Genomic DNA, 20488 nt, shown 5'->3' with positions numbered 1-20488 from the left:
ACTATGAGATCACCCCAAGGACGCCTTCGGCATCCAGGGGTCGCAGACCAACCTGCTCCTGCCACGACATTTGCAAATTTAGACGCTACTACTGTACTATCAAGAGGATTAGCTGCTAAAGGTATCTATCCAGCAGTAGATCCTTTAGATTCGACATTTTAGTGGAAGGCCGTGCTATTTGTTTTCATCCATTAGTTTGTAAGGGATTCAACGCAGACTTTGATGGGGATCAAATGGCTATTCATGTACCTTTATTGTTGGAAGCTCAAGCGGAGGCTCGTTTACTTATGTTTTCTCATATGAATCTCCTGTCTCCAGCTATTGGAGATCCCATTTCCATACCAACTCAAGATATACTTATTGGGCTCTATGTATTAACAGTGTAACGGGATCAGGGTGTATCGGCTAAAGGGTTCCTAATCGGGAATAAGGGCCCATAAGCGAGCTAGGGAAAAGGGCTCATAACCGGGGTGTAACGGTGAAAAGAAAAGAATAGGCAGAGAAGAGAGGAAGTAAAGCATTCCCCTCTCTTTTTTCATACTGGGTGATGGCCCTCCTGCTAAGTTAGCTAACACAGTAGAGGGGGAAGAGTTGCTTTTAGGGTGAGGTCGTGAAGTCATTCAACAGGAGCAAAAGAAAAGGGTAAGTTACGCTGAAGATCTTCTTCTTTCAAGAGCTAGTTCGAAGGCGAAGGAGCCCACATCTCCAACTTACGGTAAGACGGGCACCCAACTCTTAGATGGACATGTATAAGGTTTCCATTCCACTTCTTAACCTAGCAAAAAAGAGGGCTACTTCACTACTCGCTACTAATAATCGAAAGGGTTCACAGCGAGTTCAGTCTATAATGACGGAACGTTTACGCCAGAGGGGTTTGGTTCAAGAAAAAGCTGTGCATTGAGCCTTGGAATATTAATGATACCTAAAAAGATATCTATGTATATTTTTTCAATCCCAAATTTTATAAAAAAGTACAATTTACGCGCTAATCGAGCATTTTTTTTAATATGTGTGAAATATTGGTTGATGATTTTAAATCTCTTAACCATCCCATCAAATAAGTGGAAGATTCATTAAACTGTGAAACATTACCCTGCCATAATGTGATGTGCTTCCAATGCCAATAAAAAGTAACCCATCCAATAGTATTTAACATCCAAAAAACCGCCAAATAAAATGCGTCCCAAGCCAGGTCGCGTGTTAATAATATTAACTGTTGCAACATTCCCTTGAAACAAAAAAAGAGGGGGTTCGATTGGACTAAGAAGGGGGAAGGAAAAAGCACTATGCTGGCATCATGAGTGGTAAGACAATCATACACATTCTGACCTGAAAACTCCTTCTAAGCCCGGCCTTAAGAAAGAATCAAAGGTGAAATCCCCTCTAACAAGTAAGTAATTTCATACCTCTCCTTTCTGGCTAGCTTTGGCTGGAGATCAATCAGATGTAATCACTGAGGTACGATGTTACTCTGCGCTTGCTACAAGTAAACTAAACTTCCAAAGCTTACGTTTGCTACAAGTCACTGAGCTCAAGCCTATAGCTAACGAGCCTTTAGTTGCGGTACGAAGTTATCGACAGGGAGAGGAAGGGAAGGACTGTAACAGCTGTCGAATGAGACTTTTGAGTACCTGTAAAGGAGAATCAAGGTTTGAAGACGCTCGACCATAGGGAGAGGAGCGGTAGGAACCACTCGCATATAGTAATTAAAGGAGAGGAATAAGCAAGCCATTAGTAGGGAGTTTGGGTTCTCTCTTACATCTAACCTAGGTAAGTATCTTGGTGTTCCATTACTCCATGAGCGAGTTACCGAAATTAGAAATATATTGTTGATAGAGTTCGGGATATATTGAGTGGATGGAAAATCAACCAGCTTTCCTTGGCAAACCCCCGGCCCGCACCGTCGTATCAATGCGTTCGCCTCTATGCGACTACTTTCCGGAAGAAAAGCTATCGAGAAGGGCTCTAATCCAGATATTGACCATAATGAAACAATTCATATATTGACATTTCGTGCTCATTTTGAAATTTCTGCTTTGTTATTCCCACCATCCGGTAACCACAGGATGATCCACAAGAAAGGTGGCAGGATTCGAACCTATGGCCGGCCCGCCCCTGACCTGCTGGGTTGGGTGGTAGCATCTACTATACCAGGAATATCAATGAACCCGATTATTGAAATTGCTCAAGATACCCTTTTTTAGCTTCTAGAATCTATTTCTTAGTTCAAGATCCCTCTTACTAACTGGAATCAAAGAATTAGTAGATCTGTTCCGCCCAAAATGGGAGTGGGTTAGAGTTATGAACTTATAATCTATAATCTGATTAAATTATTCTATAATACTATTAATTTGAGTACCTCAAAAGCATAGATCTAATTGAACTTGATTGCACTTCACGCTCCAAATTTTTGATGATTTAATCAATCTTTCTTGGGCGAAACAGAAGATATCTCAATCGGGCGAGAGAACGGGGGAATTCCGTATGACCCAATATATCTGACAAGTCGCACTATAAGTCAATCCAAAATGGATCGTCTTCTCCAGGATGTCGAAAAGGGACTTTTGGAACACCAATAGGCATTAAATGAAGGGTAAATTCTAAAAAAAAACCCTGTAGTTTGGCCGATTTCCAAAAAAAACTCTTGTGGTTTGTTAATACAAAAAAAAAGACTGTGTTATACGCCGTTACTAGAAAAACGGAAAATGCCTTAACACCGTTAGTTTTGATGACGTGGCAAAGGGTAAAATTGTCCAAATTAAAATAAAAAAATTAAAATAATAAAAAACAAAAAAAATTAAAATAAAGAAAAAAATCCCCTTCTTCTTCCTGGGCTTCTTCTTCTTCTCCTCATTCTTCTCTCTTCCTCGGCTGCTTCTTCTTCTTCTACTCATCCGGACCTCCATCTTCTTCGTCTTCCATCTCCAAATCCTCTTCCGATTCCAACACTGATTTCTTCACCGTCTCTTCTTTCTCTTCCTTCGGAAACTCCATCACAGTTGGCTGTGGCATGAAACCCAGTCTCTCCCGATTCAGCTTCTGAGCCTTGAGTATCGATTGATCAAATTCGTGGCTTCTACTTGTTTATTCTAACTGATTTTGGCTCACTTGTGAAACTTCGCCTCTCGTCATAGATTGGGTTAGTTGCTTTTGAATTTTGAATTAGTTGGGCGGAGTTGGCGGGGTGGTGGAGGAGGAGGGGGAGGAGATGACCTGTAGAATTGTGAAGATTGAATGTAGAAGAAGAAGAGGACATGGAAGGAGAATCGGGGGAGGATTAAATTATGAAGATTAGAAGAATCAGTGGGTGGAATTTTAACGAGGAAGATTTGTCGTTCATATGTTTGCGTTTAATATGTTTGTCGTTCATAGAAAGAATTACTTGATCAAACAATGGCGGAAGCGGACCAAACGGTGGTAATGGAGGAAACGACGGATATCTGGGAATTTCCACCCACAGATTTCGGAAATTTCCAGGGGTATCGCAAATTTAAAAAAAAAATAGAAGAAAAAAAAGGAGGAAGAAGAAGGAAAGAAGAAGAAGAAGGAAGGAGGAGGAGGAGAAGGAGGAAGAAGAAGAAGAAGAATGAAGAAGAAGAAGAAGGAGGAGAGAGAAAAAAAATAAAAGATAAAAAATAAAAAAAAAAATCATTTTTCCAATTTTACCCCTGTGCCACGTCAGCTTTTTAACGGTGTTAAGGCATTTTCCGTTTTTCTGGTAACGGCGTATAACACGGTCCTTTTTTTGTATTAACAAACCACAGGGGTTTTTTAGAAATCGGCCAAACCACAGGGGTTTTTTAGAAATCGGCCAAACCACAGGGGTTTTTTTTTAGAATTTACCCTTAAATGAAAGAAAAAAAATTAAGTACTCTATTTCACTTTGATGTGAAAACGTAACAATGAGTTTCTTGTTTTAAGAATATTGACCTTTCTAATTTATTAATATTTTAGTAAAATTTTGTAATATTTTATGCGTAATAGTAAGAGGAAGATAATAACACCACTGCAGATTCAAAAAACAAAACGTATCTAGGCATATTTTTTTGTTCATATTTTGACTTCTATGAAGTTACTTTCTTTGCTACAGCTGATAAAAATCGTTATTTTGGACGATGCATATGTAGAAAGCCTATTTCTAGTCAATTTTGTTCTTTTTTTCTTTCTATAGTGGAGATAGTCGTGTCCGCACCCGAGTCGGTGCTTCATAGTTGTCTTTTTTTCATCAATACTTCATTAAATTAGTCACTATGATGAGAAGTCTTTTTGGTAATAATATAGCGTGGCCTCTCTTGTCTTTCTTTGTTTTCGTTTTTTTTCTTTTTCCTCTGTAACCCAAAAAAAAATTTAGTTATTGAATTTGTGTACTACTTACCAAACTAAACATCTAAAATATAAAAAGGGGTGGAACATTCTTTTTATGCTATCTGTGTAAAGTACATAATTTATAAATTGTTTAATACATCATTTGCCTTCAAACGGAAGATGTGTTGCATGCAAGGGCAAAGCCAGCCCGGGGGTTCCAGCCCCTCGACCACCATCTTTGAGTAGTATGGTTTCAGTAGTTGACAGCGCCCCCTAATTTTAATTCATATTGGTGTATGTGTAGTGTTATTACAACATATTAAGATAGTTGAGTTGGTTAAGAAATATTTTTTTAATACAGTAGATACACTGGTAGTAAGGCTAAATTTAGCCCCCCGAATATAAAATCCTAGCTCCTTCACTGGTTGCACGCTTCTTAAAAATAATTAAAACGACTAAAGTCGAGGTGTGCGGTTTTAAGCGTGCAACACATCTTCCACATGTTACGGATTAAAATCGATATGAATATTTTAATCTTAAACCAACAAGAATACTATCTTTTCAAGATGAAACTTGAAGGAAGAAAATCCCAATGAAATAGTTCCAAGCTCCAAAGAAGGCTATAATTATTGCTTTCATAAAAGTTGAGTTCATTACAAAAAATAAGGACCATATATACCCCTTTCTAAATGAAGTAAAAGTACCAAAACACCTTACAAGGACTACAAACAGCTATTAAACTCTAGGGATAAGATGAGAATAGATAAATAAAGGGATAGTAGGATAAATAGGATGAATGGCACAACATTACTAAGTTGAATGGCAGTAATTAATTGATGGCAGCTCTTGTCCTCCTTGAATCAACTTAGCGGAGAAGGCGACTAAAAGGACTCCACACGCCGTGCCATATGACTCATACGGCGTGTGAGTCCAATGTTGGGTTCTTGTAGTTTTTCGTCCATCATTCGCACGACGGGTTACGTGGCACGTCGAGTGACACATCGTGCGGCAAACGACTCGGCATGCCATACTGTCCTGCCCACTCATCCTCTCGGCTCTCTTTGGTGGCACGCCGTGTGGCATCTGGCTCGGCGTGCCACACTGATTTCTGCCCCATCCGTGGTTTCTGCTGCCTTTTTTGCATTGGTAGTAGAGATGTCCCCATCACCGCATGCATCTTTTTTTTTTTTGCAACTTAGTAATTAATCCATTACATTTTAGGCAAGTTCACGGACTAACCGAACATCTTAGGCAAGTTCAGAGACTATCGGAACACTTTGAAAGTTTAAAGGTAAATCAAGCTTTTTTAACAAGTTACCGGCAAATGAAATGATGTATCAAGCGTTTATAAAACACCATGTTACTCTATTTGCAAATGCATAATATTTGAATCATGGTGAAAGCACATATATTTCCATGGGGACGGATGATGTATGGAAATTTTATAGTCTTCAGGTTATGGTTTGGTTAACAGGTAAAATATCCAAATATGATGGAGTTTTTTTAAAATCTGGGAGTAGATATGGAATTGTCTGATATGTCATTCTCAGTGAGCTTAGACAAAGGCAAAGGTTATGAATGGGGTAGTAGATATGGCCTCTCTGGTTTGTTTGCCCAAAAGACTAACCTTTTAAACCCCTATTTTTGGCAAATGATTCGAGAACTTACCAAGTTTAAGGAATAATGTCCTCGGGTACTAACATTATTATGCTTTCCTAAATTTGAATTTCCTTTCATTTCACATGGAAATTAACTCCTTTACTTTTCTAGTTATCTCGAGTTGCTTGAGAAAAATCCAGACATGGATAGGAATGAAACGTTGGGGAATTTATCAATTCCCGAGGCTACTCGGAGTTGTTTCAGAAGGCTTATCTTGTGAGATACTTTGACACTTCTACTATTGTCTCAATGTCTTGGTTCATTTCTGATCTGTTTCCGGTTTTAATTACTAGGTTCCAATGCGTGGTTTAATATGGTCTTGCCCTTCAGATAAAGTTATGAGTTTTTCAGCTTTCTCTATACTCTCATTCTGCCGTAATCACCACTTGCTTCAGGTGAAACTTCTTTGTAAGATCAGCTTGAATTCTGTTCGATTCATACAATGTTTAAAGTCTTCTGTTTGCAGATCTTTGGGCGCCCTCAATGGCTTACTGTCAGATGGAGATCACATTCTTACGTCAACAAGGTGCTTGTTTAGTATTAGAGAATATATTAAACAGATAACCTTGCATCTTATAGTTAGTTCCTCATATCTAGGCCTGTATCTTAGACTAGTCATTGAACACAACTCAAACTGTATTCATATATAAATAGACACTTTGTTATCAATAACAATTACGGAAGAATCCAATTTGTTACATGGTATCAGAGCTAAACTGATTTTTTTTCGCCAACCCTAATTCTATCTTCTTCAATCTTACCCAGCCACCACCTCTGCCGCGGCTGCCATTGCCGCCGCCGCCCATCAACCCTAAAACACTGATCTCCGATTACCCTAAAACACCATCCTCCTCCCTCTCTTCATCGTGAAATTAAAAACCGATCCCTCCCCTACATACTTTACGCCGATCGACTCCAACAATAGCCACCTCACATATGACAGCTCACCAAGGTACACTCACCTCTTATTTTAATTCAAGCCTCAATGAACGTATTATTGTTGGTAATGGTCATTGTATTCCTGTTTGTGGATCTGGCACTGCATTGTTGAAAACTGAAACCCAACCCTTGAGACTAAATAATGTGTTGCATGCTCCTAATCTTATCAAAAATCTAATCTCTGTTCGTCAATTTACTAAAGATAATCGAGTCTATGTTGAATTTGATCCTTTGGGTTTTTCTGTGAAGGATTTACAGACGGGCACCAATATCATGAAATGTAACAGTAGCGGGGATCTTTATCCAGTCGCGTCTAGCTCCCTTCCATCACCGTCGTCAGCTTCCGTTTTTACTGCTTTGTCGTCTGATGTCTGGCATAGTCGTCTAGGACATCCAGGGCTTCCTGTTTTGAATGCCTTTTTCAATAAAAATTTGCTTTCATGTAATAAAGTTCCGAATGTTTCGGTTTGTCCGTCTTGCATCAATGGAAAACAAGTCAAATTGCCTTTTCAATCCTCCTATAATTCTGCATGTATGCCATTTGATTTAATTCATAGTGACATTTGGAAATCCTCAATTTTAAGCTCGAGTGGTCACCGTTACTATGTCTTATTTCTTGATAACTACACAAATTTTCTTTGGACATTTCCACTAGCTCATAAATCACAAGTTTTTAACGTGTTTCTTGATTTCCGTTCACTCATTCGCGCACAATTTGAACGCGACATTAAAGTTTTTCAATGTGATAATGGGGGTGAATTCAATAATAATTCGTTTCGTCAATTTTCTTCCACTCACGGAATGCAATTCCGATTCTCATGTCCCTATACTTCCTCCCAAAATGGTAAATCTGAGCGAACAATACGCACAGTAAATAACATAATTCGCACTGTCATGAATCACGCATCAGTCCCGTTTAAATTTTGGCATCATGCCCTTGAACTGGCAACTTACCTGTTAAACATATATCCCCACAAAATTCTCGGCTACCACTCTCCCACAAAAATTCTATATCAGACAGACCCAACCTATACTCATTTACGCATTTTTGGGTGTCTTTGCTTTCCTTTAATTCCTTCCGTGTCACGTCATAAGTTAGAGACTCGTTCGCGGCCTTGCATGTTCCTCGGTTACCCATCCAATCATCGCGGGTACAAATGTCTATATCTCTCAAATAACAAAATTATAATCTCCAGGCACGTTGTATTTGATGAATCCAAATTTCCCTGTTCGTCAACAATCCCGTCACCTAACTCACATTCTAAAACCATCGCGGATGTCGAAGGTGGCCTGCTTCCCGCGGATCGTCTAGATAGTTCCCACATGGCACCTCACTCGCCCCTTCCGTTCATAGAGTCTACGTCTCCTTTACCATATGTACCTTCCGCTTCTCCGGCATCACCAGCGTCAGTCCCGTCGCGTTTGTCTCCCGCGTCTGCGTCGTCGTCTGCGTCCCCCGTAGCAGCATCGTCGCGTCAGTCTTCAGTGTCAGCGTCGTCGTCTCCCGCGTCTGTCTCCTCATCACATTCCCAATCGAGTCCTCCCTCGAGTCGCTCCTTGTCTCATCGTTCTCAATCCCCATCATCCCCCCCCACCAATCATTAGCACTAATAATTCTCCCAGCCAATTCACTACAGAAACATCAGATCAGCCCTCACATCCCACATTACATAATATGGTCACACGAGCTCAACACAGCATCCGAAAACCCCATCGTATGCTAAATTTATCAGCCTCTACTGCACCCATAATTTCTCCCATACCAAAGTCACCAATCCTTGCATTAAGTGATCCAAACTGGACACAGGCCATGACTGATGAATTTGAGGCTTTCATTCAAAATAAGACGTGGGTACTCGTACCCCGTCCTCAAAATGCTAATGTTATTCGTAGTTGGTGGATTTTCAGGCACAAAACAAATGCAGATTGCTCCTTTGAGAGGTACAAAGCCAGATTGGTTGGCAATGGTTCCGGTCAATTAGCTGGAGTGGATTGTGGTGAAACCTTCAGTCATGTGGTTAAACCAGCAACAATTAGAGCAGTTCTCAGTATAGCCTTGTCCAGAAATTGGAATATTCGGCAATTAGATGTCAAAAACGCCTTCTTACACGCCGATCTGAATGAAACTGTATACATGCACCAACCATTGGGCTTCCGAGATGCTCAATTTCCCGATCATATCTGTCTGCTCCGCAAATCACTTTACAGCCTTAAGCAGGCTCCTCGAGCCTGGTATCAACGATTTGCCAATTTTGTAATCAAGGTGGGATTTACCAACAGCATCTTAGACAACTCTCTATTTGTTTACAGACAAGGCCTGGATACAGCTTACATCCTCCTGTACGTCGATGACATAGTTCTCGTCACCTCGTCCGACAGGCTACAAGCATCTATTTTATCTCAATTGAACTCTGAATTTGCAATGAAGGACTTGGGTCCATTGCATTATTTCTTTGGAATTTCAGTGACTCGCTCCCCCGGCTCAATTTTTCTATCCCAAAAGAAATATGCATCAGAAATCATTGAGAAGGCTGGCCTTGGCTCCTGTAACGCAGCTAATACTCCTGTCGACACCAAACAGAAGCTTAGCGCTTCCTCCGGCTCCACTTACCATGACCCCACGGAATACAGGAGACTTGCCGGGGCCCTTCAGTACCTTACTCTTACAAGACCAGATATATCCTATGCAGTACAACAGATTTGCTTATTTATGCACGATCCAAAAACTGTTGGTCCCTTGTAAGGTTGCAAATATAGTTCCAAGGGGGGGGGGGGGGGGGTTAGGAACTATTTTACCTTTTTTTAAAATAAGTTGGGCAGATTTCTTTTCTTCAAGAAAAGTTTATCTAACAGCGGCGCTTACCACTCAGCAAGACACTGGCTTAGTCAACTAGTGACTAGGACAGCTTCGTTGCTTAGGTCAGGAAATAGCACTTAGAGTCTATTCCTGAACCTTCTCGTTGGTAGCGCACAACTCAGCTTGACCTCTTTTACTTGGTCAGTTTTAGTTTGTTTTAAGCAAGCAATATGAATAAGGAGTTAAGGTTTAGAAATACTTCACTCAGCAGATTTATCCAGGTTCGGCTTCTTCTAAGCCTACGTCCTGTCCCCGGAACACCTCCGAGATTTCAAATCCTCTACTGAGCTCTTTAAAGGTAGAGCCTCAAACCTTTTACAATATCAGCAATTGAGTATGACAAGAGTACCTTCCTCTATACTTCTACTCAATCCTAATCTCTTCGCTGAGTACTTAAAACCGAGTACCCAGCCTCTCCTTTCTACTTCTAGAAATGATAAAGATTTTGTCCTAAACAACAATTGCTAGAACACCTTAGATGATTGAAAAACAATCACTCTAGACTTTTACACAAATGAATAGACTTTGTAGTGTAAGAACTTTGCTTTGCTTTTGATGGAGAACTTTTGTATACGTTTGGTCAGCGTAGCGGCTCTTGCTCAAAGTTCTCTGCAGAATGTGGATTCTGAATGGACTATTTATAGAGAGCTGTGAGAGCTTCTGGTTATTTCGAATTTCGAAATAACCGTTGGAGACAAACGGCTACAGGTCGCTTTCACTGAGTCTGCTAGCAGTTCTCGTTAGCCAATCAGATTCCAGCGTCTTCTGTTCTTCGGTCAGTGAGTCAGTATGTTCCACCATTTTGGGTAATGTCAACCAGACAGCTTGTTGTGTCTTCTGACCTTTACCTAATGAGGAAATACTTTGTCTGGAAGCTGTCTTATGGTCAGTAGCTGTCTTGCACGTTTTGTCGAGACAGCTCAGCAGCTTCATACCGAAGTTGTCTACGTGGATCTTCTCGATCCTTCTTTACTCAGCATGCGTTTCATCACTTTAACGGCGACGTTTTGGAGATACGCGGGCTGAGTGATCTTTGGCTTGTTTGACTTGGGCCTTGATTTCCATATAGGGCTTGAGCCTTATGATCTTTATGTCTTATGATAAATTATAAACTCAACATTGAACAAACACATTAGTAACACTAAATCAAAGCATTTAAACTTAGTGTGTTATAGAATATTTACTTTCACTTAATTAATTTTGTCAAATCAAAATCATGTGGAAAGGTGTTTCAACAAACTCTCCCATTTTGATGTTGGCAAAACTAATCAGCAAGGAACTCAGTATGAGCTCCCCCATGATAGTTGACCTTTTTAATTAAGTGAACTCCCCCGTAAGGATAGAACTACTGACTTAGTTTTATTCTAAACATTCTAAGGTTTGGCTGAATAAGCCTAAGATCAGTTTCAGTTATAGGTCAGCTTATGGGTCATATTCTATTTTACTCAGTATTCAACGGAAGTGATGTATAGTGACAGAGCGCTGAGTAAATCATTTGTTCAATGGTTTATATTTGACAAGTTCAAACATCTATATGCAGCATGCATTTATATAATACTTGGCATTTAAGGAATGAATAATCAACAGTTAAAATATGAATGCAAGTATTTCAGGAGTAACAGAAGTTAGGCAGGTTAGGCATAAAATAAAACAACACAAAAACAAACATTACAAAACAAAACAAGATAAAGTTCTTCTTCCTAACTTCTAACACTTAACACTCTAGTTTCTCTGGCACTCTAGAGTTCCTTCTCCTTAGTTGCCACTTTTCTCCCCCGTTTTGCCAGCATCAGCAGTAGGCAAATTAATCGGTAGGGGCAGGAGATTTGGCCTGATCCTGCAGCACACGTATTTGACCCTCCAAGGAATTCATATGACTGACCATAGCCAGCATGAGTTCAGTCATTCGGGTCATATGAGCGTGTGTGGGTAGCTGCGTCTGGACAGAGGAGAAGTGATTGATTAATTCATGGATTTCACGCAGAATATGGTGAGTGACAGGTGGATGAGAGGACTGAGCAGGAGTCGATGGAGTAGGTGCTTGTTCTTGAAGCAGAGTGCTTGCTGAGGCGATGACACGCCGACCTGACTCAGTGGCACCAAGGTGTGCATATTTGGCAGAAGTGGGTTCACACTGAGGGCCTTGTGTAGTGACAGGACTACGAGGCGTGTTGACCTCAGGTGCTGAATTGCTTTGAGTTTGAGGTGGGAGTGGAGCTTCTTTTGGATTTACAGGGGTCTTGGCTTGTTTCTCTACGGGAGGAACAGAGGCTTGATTTTGTGGAGACCCCTCTTGAGCAACATGGCCCTCAAGAACAGGTTCTTCAGCTGTTCGCAGCTTCTTCTCAGCTGACTCAGCTAGGTCTTGATCAGCTTTCCTCTTGTTGCTTTCTATGAGCCTTATCTTTCTCGGGACAGTATGAATATCCTTCGAGCATGCTCCCTTTTTCTTCTTCTTCTCAGCTTCAGCAACCTCAGATGGCACAGTGGACGGATTCTCAGTTGGAGGTTCATTGATTGGTTCTGTACCCTCAGCAGTGTGAGCGGCTTCAGCCATAACATCATCTATAATGGCATCCAGGTTAGCCAGATTTTCCATTTCTCCAATAGGTTGCTCATCCTCAGCCATAAGATTCTCCTCCTCAGGAGTGGCATTTTCATCATATCCTCTAAGAGGTTGGCTATGTGAGAGTCCATTCAGCAGACGTGCAGTGATAGCAGTTCCCGTTGAACTTATTTCACCAACAGTCTCTATGTTCTTGTCTTGTATTATCCTGGTGATGAGAGAACCTAAACGGAGCTTCTTTCCGCTTCTTTGGAAAGCTCCGACCAAAAATACAGGCATGTTGAAAGGAGTACTGGTTAGCATATGCCAGATGAAACATTGTTCAAAATTAGAGGCAGATGAAGGAGAGCTGAGTTTAGGGAAGATAAAGTTGGTCAGCAAGAAGTGGGACATCTTCTGATTTTTGCCCATGCAGGTGCTGGGTACTTCTCCCTTGTAGTTTCTGGGTTTACAGAATCCCTTCATCTTCTCTGCGATGGCTTTCGGTATCGGCTCCTTTGTGGTTCTGAACTGGATCCCTGTATTTGGTATCTCTAGCAATGTAGCTAGATATTCAGGGGTTATCACTATCTTTTGACCCTTGACTGTGGTCTCCAGATAGTCAGAGTAATCTGCATCAACATGCAGGCTGGAGTAGAACTCTCTTACTATTGTAGGATAGGTTTGCCCGGACAGAGAGAAGAGACCTGTCCATTTGTTGTTTTTGATCCATTCACAGAATGGAGTCTCTGAAGAGATGAAGTCAGGGTGGAAGAATCGACTTCTTAATACCTCTTGATTCTTAGCCCAAGAGTGTACTTTAATCATTTTTCTCATTAGGCTAGTTGAAGGACCAGCCTGGTCAGAGGATTTGAGAGTTGGAGAGAAATAACTTTCGTTGTAAGACATTTTTGAAATTTTGAAGCTCTTTGGAAAATTTTGAAGCTTTCTTAGAGTTCAGTGTATATGTGACGAGGGTAGTGGGTTAGTATTTACTATTTATAGATTTTATGGTTTAGGGTTCCGTTTGAATTTTAATCCAGTTTTGCTCTGGGTTGTCCAATCGCCAGAAACCTTGACACTTATGACACTATTAAGACGTTATTCGGCGTATGCGCAGTATATGTGTCACCTCGCGTGTAGTGACATTAAATGCTAATAAGTGCTTCTACTTAGCGTTTGTTGATATAAACGTTTCATATTCTGAGTAGTCAGTACATTCTTTAGGAATGGCTTTAAGTTAAAGTTCGAAGCTAATTTACTCAGTGTGCAAGATTACTCAGTATTGTATATTCAGTCAGTTTCAAGAGATACTCAGCAAACAATAAATCATTCAGCATGTAATTCACTCAGCATTCAATATTCATTTAGCACAGGAATTTACTGAAGAGGATTAAACATACCAATTGCTTCTCTCAGTATGCTAAATTGCTCTCGTGCTAGAGGCTTTGTAAAGATATCAGCAAGCTGCTCGTCTGTTGGTACATACGTCAGCTTGATTTCTTTCTTGAGTACATGATCTCTGATGAAGTGATGTCGTATACTGACATGTTTCATCCTACTGTGTTGAATTGGGTTCTTTGAGAGGTCAATTGCACTTTTGTTGTCGCATTTGACTTCAATTGTCTTTGTTTGAACACCATAATCTTCAAGCTGTTGCTTAATCCAAAGGACCTGAGCAACACAACCTCCAGCAGCAATGTACTCAGCTTCAGTTGTGGACAGGGCTACTGACGCCTGCTTCTTGCTGAACCAAAATACAAGACAGCTTCCTAGGAATTGGCATCCTCCAGAGGTGCTTTTTCTTTCCAGCTTGTCTCGTCCATAGTCAGCGTCAGTGTATCCGATGAGCATAAAGTCATGAGTGTTTGGATACCACAGACCTGCATTTACTGAGCTTTGCAAATATCTAAGGATCCTTTTTACGGCTATGTAATGGGATTCCTTAGGGTTAGCTTGATATCTAGCACAATAACATACTGAGAACTGAATGTCCGGTCTACTTGCTGTTAAGTAAAGTAAAGAGCCAATCATACCTCGGTATAACTTGCTGTCTACTGACTTACCATTCTCATCAGCACAAAGGACAGTGTCAGTGCCCATAGGAGTGGATATTGGCTTACAATGTTCTAGTTCATATTTCTTCAATATCTCCTTGGCATATTTAGCTTGACTTATGAATATGTCATTCTTTCCTTGCTTGATTTGTAGTCCGAGGAAGAAGTTGAGTTCTCCCATCATTGACATTTCGAATTCAGTCTGCATTTGTTTGCTAAATTCCTTGCACATAGATTCATTAGTAGCACCAAATATAATATCATCTACATATATTTGAGCCAGCAGGGTATCTTTACCCTTTCTCTTAATGAATAAGGTTGTATCAGCTTGACCCCTGACGTAACCTCTATTCAGTAAAAAGTTGGTCAGCCTCTCATACCAAGCACGTAGTGCTTGCTTGAGTCCATACAGAGCCTTTTTGAGTTTGTAAACGTGGTTTGGGAACTTAGAATCCTCAAACCCTGGAGGCTGATTTACATAGACCTCCTCGTCTATTATTCCATTAAGAAAGGCACTTTTGACATCCATTTGAAACAGTTTAAAGTTCATGTAAGATGCATATGCACATAAAATCCTAATAGCTTCTAGCCTTGCCACTGGGGCAAAGGTCTCACCGTAGTCAATACCTTCTTGCTGACTGTAGCCCTGAGCTACAAGTCTTGCCTTGTTTCTGACTACGTTTCCTTGCTCATCTAGCTTGTTCCTGAAGACCCATCTCGTTCCAATGGTCTTTTGCCTTGAGCATGCGCTGTCAATATACCACATCTTTGACTTCTCGGCACATCTCAGGCTTACCTGCATTGTAACTAGTTACTTTTAGGTACCCAACTCTTTTTGGGTCCTGACTTGTTAGGTGCAACAGGTATAACATCATATTTTATTTTATGGCGGCATACATGGACAGTATGGCCATTCTTTCCACAGAAGTCACAACTGACCTTCTGTTTAGGATTTTTTACTGACTTGTCAGCACCCCAGTGCTGAGCGTGCCAGCACACTTTAGTAGTGTGTCCTAACTTCCCACAAAAATCACATTGGACTTTTCGCTGGGGATTTCTTCTCTGCTGAGTACCTTGGTACTGTGTACCTTGATACTGAGTTCTCAACGGAAAATTGTTTTTGTTTGGAACCTTTAATTGGTTCTGAATGGTTGTGACATCCTTCCTCAGTTTCTTTGAAACTGACTGGACTTCAGAGACAGACTCATGAATGATTTTCATATTTTCATGCAAAACTGAGTTGTCTTGAAGAAGGTATCTGAGGTCACTCAGTTTGACCTCTTCTACTTCATCACATCGCCGGCTGAGTGCTTTAATCTTCCTATTACACTTTTTAACAAGTGTATAGAGATCACTCAGGGCGTTACCCATTTCATTTCTGAGTTGAGAGAGTGAGATTACCTCATTAGATTGCTCTTCATTATCTGACTCATCAGATTGGTCAGCATGCTCAGAAATGCATGGCTCAGCAAGTTCGTCAGCCATAAAGCATATCTTCGCTGACTCGGTGGCCTCAGTTTTTGTTGATGAAGATTCATCACTGTCACTCCAAGTAGCCACCATTGCCTTCTTCCCACTTTTCTTGTCTTTCCTCAGCGTGGGGCAGTTTGACTTAATATGGCCATCTTGGTGGCACTCAATGCATGTAATGGGCTTTGAGCTGTCCTTTCTGTATTTGTTGTCGCTTGAGTCAGCCTTATATTTATCAAACTTTTTGTAAGGCTTTTTGGAATATTTGTCGTTCTTCCTGAACAGCCTCTTCATCTTTCTTGTAAACATAGCCATCTCCTCATCATCAGTTGAACTCCCGTCAGTGGAGTCAGCCTTCATGACAATCCGTCAGTGGAGTCAGCCTTCATGACAAGTGACTTCTGCTTCTTGTCATCAGATTTTTCCTTCACCTCAAAGTTCTTCATTGATATCTCATGGGTCAGCAATGAACCGATGAGTTCGTCATATTTGTAGGTGGTTAAATCCTGAGCTTCCTCAACTGCTGTCTTCTTTGCTTGCCAGTCTTTTGGAAGACTCCTGAGTATCTTTTTGACTTGTTCTTCCTCAGTGAAGATTTTCCCAAGTCTCTTGAGCTCATTAATGATGTTGGTGAACCTTGCGTTCATGTCTGAAATGCCCTCATCATTGTTCATCTCGAACAGCTCGTACAGTCTCATCTGCTGATTCACCTTGGATTCTTTTACTTTGTTTGTTCCCTCGTAGGTGACTTCCAGCTTTTTCCAGATCTCTTGTGCCGACTCACAACCTGAGATTTTGTTATATTCTGCAGCATCGAGCGCACAGTGAAGCATATTGATAGCCGAAGCATGGTTTTGAAGCTTCTTAAGATCATCCTCTGTCCATTCAATCTCAGCTTTAACAACTGACTGGCCAGCAACAACTTTCACAGGTACAAACGGGCCTTGGACTATAGACAGCCAGGCACTCATGTTTGTAGCTTGAATGAAGTTTTTCATCCTATTCTTCCAAAAGGTATAGTTTGACCCGAAGAATAGGGGAGGCCTGGTAATGGACAGTCCCTCAGGTAATATCTGAGTTGTCTGGTTTCCAGGGAGAAACCGAGTGCTGTTTTCGCCCATGGTATGGATCAACTCAAGGTTGTTAGACCTTTAGTAGTGAGCTTTTAGGCTCTGATACCACTTGTTGGTCCCTTGTAAGGTTGCAAATATAGTTCCAAGGGGGGGGGGGGGGTTAGGAACTATTTTACCTTTTTTTAAAATAAGTTGAGCAGATTTCTTTTCTTCAAGAAAAGTTTATCTAACAGCGGCGCTTACCACTCAGCAAGACACTGGCTTAGTCAACTAGTGACTAGGACAGCTTCGTTGCTTAGGTCAGGAAATAGCACTTAGAGTCTATTCCTGAACCTTTTCGTTGGTAGCGCACAACTCAGCTTGACCTCTTTTACTTGGTCAGTTTTAGTTTGTTTTAAGCAAGCAATATGAATAAGGAGTTAAGGTTTAGAAATACTTCACTCAGCAGATTTATCCAGGTTCGGCTTCTTCTAAGCTTACGTCCTGTCCCCGGAACACCTCCGAGATTTCAAATCCTCTACTGAGCTCTTTAAAGGTAGAGCCTCAAACCTTTTACAATATCAGCAATTGAGTATGACAAAAGTACCTTCCTCTATACTTCTACTCAATCCTAATCTCTCCGCTGAGTACTTAAAACCGAGTACCTAGCCTCTCCTTTCTACTTCTAGAAATGATAAAGATTTTGTCCTAAACAACAATTGCTAGAACACCTTAGATGATTGAAAAACAATCACTCTAGACTTTTACACAAATGAATAGACTTTGTAGTGTAAGAACTTTGCTTTGCTTTTGATGGAGAACTTTTGTATACGTTTGGTCAGCGTAGCGGCTCTTGCTCAAAGTTCTCTGCAGAATGTGGATTCTGAATGGACTATTTATAGAGAGCTGTGAGAGCTTCTGGTTATTTCGAATTTCGAAATAACCGTTGGAGACAAACGGCTACAGGTCGCTTTCACTGAGTCTGCTAGCAGTTCTCGTTAGCCAATCAGATTCCAGCGTCTTCTGTTCTTCGGTCAGTGAGTCAGTATGTTCCACCATTTTGGGTAATGTCAACCAGACAGCTTGTTGTGTCTTCTGACCTTTACCTAATGAGGAAATACTTTGTCTGGAAGCTGTCTTATGGTCAGTAGCTGTCTTGCACGTTTTGTCGAGACAGCTCAGCAGCTTCATACCGAAGTTGTCTACGTGGATCTTCTCGATCCTTCTTTACTCAGCATGCGTTTCATCACTTTAACGGCGACGTTTTGGAGATACGCGGGCTAAGTGATCTTTGGCTTGTTTGACTTGGGCCTTGATTTCCATATAGGGCTTGAGCCTTATGATCTTTATGTCTTATGATAAATTATAAACTCAACATTGAACAAACACATTAGTAACACTAAATCAAAGCATTTAAACTTAGTGTGTTATAGAATATTTACTTTCACTTAATTAATTTTGTCAAATCAAAATCCTGTGGAAAGGTGTTTCAACAAAAACTTCACACATGGCTGCCCTCAAGCGTATTCTACGGTATGTGCACGGTACTCTGGATCTTGGTCTCAGTCTGTTAGCCTCCTCACCCACTCAATTGACGTCATACACATATGCTGATTGGGCTGGCTGTCCCGACACTCGTCGCTCCACCTCCGGCTACTGTGTCTTTCTCGGCGACAGTCTCATTTCCTGGTCCGCCAAACGGCAGCCTACACTGTCGAGATCAAGTGCTGAAGCTGAATATCGTGGTGTTGCAAATGTAGTTTCTGAAACATGCTGGATCCGTAACCTCCTTCTGGAACTTGGCTGTCCAATTGCAAAATCCACCTTAGTTTACTGTGACAACGTCAGCGCAGTATACCTCAGTGGCAATCCTGTTCAGCACCATTGCACCAAACATGTCGAGATGGACATTCACTTTGTTAGGGAAAAAGTGGCAAAAGGTGAAGTCCGGGTTCTACACGTCCCATCTCGATATCAGATTGCTGACATCTTCACCAAAGGTCTGTCGTCACCATTGTTTGAAGACTTCAGGACTAGTCTCAATGTTCGGCCTCCGAACCCCTCGACTAAGGGGGTGTATTAGAGAATATATTAAACAGATAACCTTGCATCTTATAGTTAGTTCCTCATATCTAGGCCTGTATCTTAGACTAGTCATTGAACACAACTCAAACTGTATTCATGTATAAATAGACACTTTGTTATCAATAACAATTACGGAAGAATCCAATTTGTTACATTTAGTTGCCACAATGTGCTGCAAGTTTCATTCTTTATCTTCTTCGATTAATCTGTTAGATAATCTAAGATAATAGTTAGCAGAGAATATGCAATTGGGGATTATATTTATTGTTAATTCGGGAAATGAAAAATTCAGATTAGGGACAAGCTAGAAAGTTGGGGATGTCAAATAAGAACTGGCTGTGAGGTACAATCTATTTCAAATGACGACAATGGTAAGCACTAAGCATTTTGTTTGTGGCTATTATGCTCTTTTACCCTCTATTGATGTTGTTTCTTTGGCTTCAGTACTAAATTTGCTCATTGCTTTAGTAGGTTGGACAGTTTTCGGTGCAGATGGTTCCCAAGAAATATACAGTGGGTGCATAATGGATGTTCATGCCCCCAATGCATTGAAACTATTAGGAGACAAAGCAACTTTTGATGAAAAAAGAGTACTTGGAGCTTTCCAATACATGTATAGGTACCATGTTTTACTCTTCTGCTTCAGTCTATATGAAATTTTTGTACTAAGTTGTTCACAGTAGGAAATCATTCTTTGAACTTCAAAATGCAGTGACATCTTCCTGCACCGTGATAAGAAGTTTATGCCACAAAATTCAGCAGCCTGGAGTGCATGGAATTTCCTTGGAAGTACAGACAATAAAGTATGCCTGACATATTGGCTGAATGTGCTGCAGGTTAGTAACTTGTTCTCTTAATGAAAATGAAAGCTACCTAGTATACAACTTTTTCTGTTTTAATGTTGTGACTCTTGCAGAACCTGGGTGAAACAAGTCTTCCATTTCTTATGACACTCAATCCAGATCATACACCAGAACATACCTTAATGAAGTGGTCAACTGGCCATCCCGTCCCATCTGTAGCTGCATCTAAAGCTTCACTTGAGCTTGAACATATTCAAGGCAGAAGGGGGCTTTGGTTTTGTGGCGCATATCAGGGTAAGTCAATTCAGACAAGCGAAACTATAGACTCATGATATATCTGATTATAGAGGAAAGTTTTCCAAATCGCTTCCTAATTGCTTTCATTTCTTCCAGGTTATGGTTTCCATGAAGATGGACTGAAGGTACTTGTTAAATTTATGCTTTAGCAACTGCTATCTTATCCTGTATTTTTCATCTGTATGATTTTAGTCAGTTGTCTCAAGTGGTTATTTAAATCACTGATTTGTAGGATGTAGTTATTGAACAGTTATTCTCTAACCGTGTCTGCTGTATTTAAACTCAGTATCACATCAATAAAACATATACTTTCCACAGCAAATTGAGTTGTTATCAAATCATCTCATTCATTTTCCAACAAATGGTATCAGAGCTCTCTTCTTGAGCGACTTGTGAATTTGTTATTATTTCTTTTTCTC

At 40.6% G+C, this 20488-nt stretch overlaps 1 pseudogene; it reads left to right on the top strand.

Annotated features, from left to right (window-relative positions):
- The window catches only part of LOC136217379 (uncharacterized), a 28029-nt pseudogene that overhangs the window by 57 nt on the left and 7484 nt on the right, over positions 1-20488 (top strand).

This window comes from Euphorbia lathyris, chromosome 2 (assembly GCF_963576675.1).
Source record: "Euphorbia lathyris chromosome 2, ddEupLath1.1, whole genome shotgun sequence".
In the NCBI taxonomy this organism is placed as follows: domain Eukaryota; kingdom Viridiplantae; phylum Streptophyta; class Magnoliopsida; order Malpighiales; family Euphorbiaceae; genus Euphorbia; species Euphorbia lathyris.
Note: the sequence above shows the minus strand (reverse complement) of the source record. Positions and strands in the feature narration are given on the sequence as shown.